We start from the raw sequence: 5,108 nt of genomic DNA, 5'->3' as shown, positions 1-5,108 counted from the left end.
TTCTAGTGAGAATTTAGTCCAATATTTCTATGAGGGCTTGAATTCCAAGAGACAAAGTTAACATTGATGCCGCTAGTGGGGGATGCTTAATTGACCTCACTTCCTTAAAAGCTTTGGAACTAATTGACAAGATGGCTTCAAGTGGTGCTTAATACTCTACAAGGGAAAAGAGAAATGTGAATATGGTAGGTTCCTCAGTTCTTAATGATTCATATGTGGACTTGCTAGCTGCCAAGATTGGAGAATGTTGGCTTCACAAATATCTCAAGTGAGCAATGTAAGTACTTCTCAAGCACTTGTCCCTTATTCTTGTACTTTTTGTGACTCACCTATGCATGTAGAAAGCAATTGTCCTATTAAGTTTGAACAAGTAAATGCTATCTACAATAGAAAACAATCCTATGGTGGGAGGCAAGGGCAAGGAGCTTATTCTAATACTTACAACCCTTCATGGAGAGACCATCCTAATTTTCCTATTCAAATCCAAATGTGGCTTTACAAGACAATCAACAAAGAGGATCCTATCAAAACACCTTTGGCCGTGACCCTCCACCTCATTTGTCTCAAGGTAGCTCTTCTCAAAGCTACAATCCAAGTGGTAATTCTCTTGCACCTTCTTCTAATTCTTATAGTGATAGGAGGCTTGTTCCAATTGAGAGTTCTTCTAATTCAAACTCTTCTAATGATGTGAATGTGTTACGTAAGCAGTTGATTGAAATGAGCTCTTTGTATAAAAACATGTATGATGGCTTAGGGAACAAGGTAGAGAGTATGGGTAACAAGTGTGAGAACATGAACTCTAAAATTGATGCCCTTACTTCTCAAATGAATATGCTTGCTAACCAATTAAGTGCAGCCAATGCTCAAGCCTCTACATTACCATCCAACACCGTTGCTAATCCTAAAGCTAATCTTAATGCTATCACATTGAGGAGTTGCAAGGAGTTGGGAGAAAGAGTGAAGGAGACAAGGAGAAAGAGTACAAGAAGACAAAAGACAAGGGAAGCCGAGAAGCCCTCTTTAAATTCTTCAATTGATGTTAATGTTTCTAGTTCTTCTTTTTCTCCTAATGATGCATTTTTTGTAGAGATGATGAGGATGAAAACATTGAGGAGATCATATGTGAGCAACCACCATCTAAGGTGGAAAAGGGAACTATGGCCGAGTTGTTTAGTAAGGAAAAAGAGGGAGAGGCCGAGCAAAGTGAAACAAGAAAGGAGAGTTCAAGGAAGGAAGAAGGAAAGCAAAGTCAAGAGATTATGAAGAAGCTTCCTTTTCCACAAGCACAAGTGGTCCCTAAGCAAGTGAAGGGACAATTTGATCAAGAGGTATATGATTTCTTCCACAAGATTCATGTTAATGTACCCTTGATGGATGTAGTTAAGAACTTTCCTAAGTATGCCAAATTTTTGAAAGATTGTTGTACAAATAAAAGAAAATTTAGGCCTAATGCAAGGGTACAATTACCCTCATCTGTGAGTGCTATCATGAAGCCTCAACTCCCTATAAAATGTGAGGACCTCGGTTCCTTCACAATTCCATGCAAGATTGGCAACACACATTTTTCTCATGCATTGATAGACTTAGGTGCAGCCATTAATGTTATGCCTCTTTCAATTTATCATGCCTTGAGTCTTGATTGCATGCATAAGACACCTATGATATGCCAATTAGCGGATAGAAGTGTTAGAAGACCACATGGAGTAGTAGAAGACTTGTTGGTTTGTGTTAAAGGTCTATTATTTCCTGTGGATTTCTATGTGCTTGATATGTCAAAAGAAGGGAGTGGGGATGATATTTTGATTTTAGGAAGGCCATTTATGAGGACTGCCCGTACATTGATTGACATGGAAAAAGGTAGTTTGATTTTGAAATGTGGAGAGGATCATGTTATTTTTAATATATATGAAGCAATGAAACATCCTTTTGAGGATTATTCTTTGTTAGGTGTAAGTTCCATTGAGTTATTGCTTCATGATGCTTGTGAGTCTCACATGCTTGATTCTTTCTCACATGTTGATGATGATTTGTCTCTTGTTATTACTACATGTATTGATGGATGTAGTTGTCCTATTTGTTTAGAGATTGATGCATGCTTGAATGATGCAACTACTTCTTCTCATGATTTGTTTAAAATATCTCCTATGCTTGATCTTGAAATGCTTGAGAAGGGTATATCTTCTTGTGTTGTAGGTACTAAAGCCATTAAGGCTGAATCTATGAGTTTTTCTCCACTCGAGCTTGATGTTCTTAGGATTCCCAAGCTATTGGAGGAAAATTCTACACTTTCACATGTCGAGGCCGTGGCTCAAGTCCAAGCACTTGAGGACAAGTTGCAAGAAAAGGGGGAGGCTGTAAAGAAAGAAGAGGAGAAATCAAAAATAAGTGAGAAGCCTAAAAGACAAGATAGTACCATGGAATATTCCATCAAATTTGACTTGAAGAAGCTCATTCCCTCTTGTGTAGAGCCACCTACCTTGGAGTTGAAGCCTTTACCATCCAATCTCAAGTATGCATATCTCATTGAGAATGAGAAGCTTCCGGTAATAATTTCTAACTCTTTATCTCTTGAGAAGAAAATGCATTACTTGATGTGTTGAGAAAGAACATACATGCTATTGGTTGGACTTTGGCTGACATTCCTGGTATTGACCCTATTGTGTGCACACATAAAATTTTTCTTGAAGACAATGCTAAGCCCATTAGGCAACCACAAAGGAGACTTAACCCATTGATTTTAGATGTGGTAAAGAAAGAGGTTGTTAAGCTACTTAGTGCTGGGATCATCTATCCTATAGCTGACAGTGAGTGGGTGTCTCTAACCCAAGTTGTACCTAAGAAAGGGGGGATTACTGTGGTAAAAAATGAGAAAGGAGAGCTTGTTCCAACTAGAGTTCAAAATGCTTGGAGAGTGTGCATAGACTATAGGAAGCTCAATAATGTGACTAGGAAGGACCATTTTCCTTTGCCTTTTATTGATCAAATGCTTGAGAGATTGGCTTCCAAGTCCCATTATTGCTTCCTAGATGGGTTTAGTGGGTATTTTCAGATTCCTATAGCTCCTAGTGACCAAGATAAGATAACGTTTACATGCCCCTTTAGTACATTTGCCTATAGGAGGATGCCTTTGGTCTTTGCAATGCACCTGGTACTTTTCAAAGATGCATGATGTCCATATTTTGTGATTTTATTGAACATTGCATGGAAGTCTTTATGGATGATTTTACTGTGTATGGTGAGTCCTTTAATTCATGCTTGCATTCTTTAGATAAAGTGCTTGGTAGGTGCATTGAAAAGAAGCTTGTGCTTAACTTTGAAAAATGCCATTTCATGGTAGATAAAGGAATTGTTTTAGGCCATTTGATTTCTTCCAATGGCATAGAGGTGGATAAGGCCAAAGTAGATGTGATTGCTTCTTTGCCATATCCTGTTTGTTTGAAAGATTTGAGATTATTTTTAGGACATGCAGGCTTTTATAGGAGATTTATAAAGGGGTTTAGTGAAATTGCTTTGCCTATGTCTAAACTCTTACAAAAAGATGTTGATTTTGTTTTTGATAATGCTTGCAAAAGGAGTTTTGACACTTTGAAAAGCATGCTTATTTCCCCTCCCATTCTTAAAGCCCCAAATTGGTCTTTGCCTTTTGAGTTGTCATGTGATGCTTCTAATTTTGCTGTGGTCAAAGAGAGGGCAAGTATCATATGTGATTGCTTATGCATCTAGGACCCTAGATTCAGCTCAGGTTAATTACACCACAACTGAGAAAGAGTTGTTTGCTATTGTTTTGCACTTGATAAATTTAGATCATATCTTCTTAACTCTAAAGTTGTTGTGTACACTGACCATGCTGCTGTGAGGTACTTGTTTAAGAAGACAGATTCTAAGCCTCGCTTGATTCGATGGGTGATCTTGATGCAAGAATTTGATGTGGAGATAAGGGATAGGAGTGGTTCTACCAATCAAGTAGCGGATCATTTGTCTAGACTACCTCATTTAAAAGCTACTATGGTAAACTCTAACCCTACTATTCCTTGTGATTCATTTTCTGATGAGGCATTGTGTGCCATTTCATCTAAGCCTCCATGGTATGCCTCTTTTGCTAACTATATTGAGTGTGGAGTCTTGCCTCCTTGTGCTTCACGTTTTGCCATTGAAAAATTGAAAAGAGAGTCTAGATTTTACATTTGGGAACCACCTTTGATGTGGAAGATTTGTAGTGATAAAGTGATTAGGAGGTGTGTTTGATGATGTTGATGTGCCTTCTATTCTTGAATTTTGTCACTCTCATGCATGTGGTGGTCATTTTAGCTCAAATAAGACAGCTAGGAAGGTTTTAGATTGTGTGGATTGTATTGGCCTAACTTGTTTAAAGACTCTTATAATTTTGTAAAGCATGCTTGAATGTCAAAAGGTTAGTAGTTGGGGTAAGAGACATGAAATGCCTCAACAACCCATTTTGTTTGTGAGATTTTTGATGTTTGGGGCATTGACTTCATAGGTCCCTTTCCACCATCCTTTAGTTTTGAGTACATATTACTTGGTGTTGATTATGTTTCAAAGTGGATTGAAGCCATTCCTACTAGAAATTGTGATGCTAAGATTGTTTTGAAGTTTCTCAAATCTAATATTTTTTTGTAGGTATGGAGTTCCTAAAGCCTTGGTAAGTGACCAAGGATCCCACTTTTGCAATAAGATGATGAAGGCTCTCTTGGCTAAATATGGGGTGCATCACAAATCTCTACACCGTATCATCCCCAAACTAATGGCCAAGTCGAAGTATCAAATAGAGAAGTTAAGAAGATCCTAACCAAGGTGGTGAACACAATAGGAAGGATGGTCTTTACACTTAGAGGATGCTTTGTGGGCTTATCAGACCATTATAAGACTCCCATTGGCATGTCTCCTTTTGATTGGTATATGGAAAGGCTTGTCCCACCTCCCTGTGGAGATAGAGCATAGGGCCTATTGGGCCATCAAGAAACTAACTTGGATTTCCATCTTTCGGCTAAGGAAGATTTCTTCAAATGCAAGAACTTGAGGAGCTTAGTTGGATGCCTATGAGTGCCTAATGACTTCTAGACATCTATAGGAGAAAACAAGGATCCTTC

This window comes from Prosopis cineraria, unplaced genomic scaffold (genome assembly GCF_029017545.1).
Source record: "Prosopis cineraria cultivar Desert tree isolate PC_DT_omini unplaced genomic scaffold, ASM2901754v1 PC3, whole genome shotgun sequence".
NCBI classification, from domain to species: Eukaryota; Viridiplantae; Streptophyta; class Magnoliopsida; order Fabales; family Fabaceae; genus Prosopis; species Prosopis cineraria.
This window is presented reverse-complemented; position numbering follows the sequence as displayed.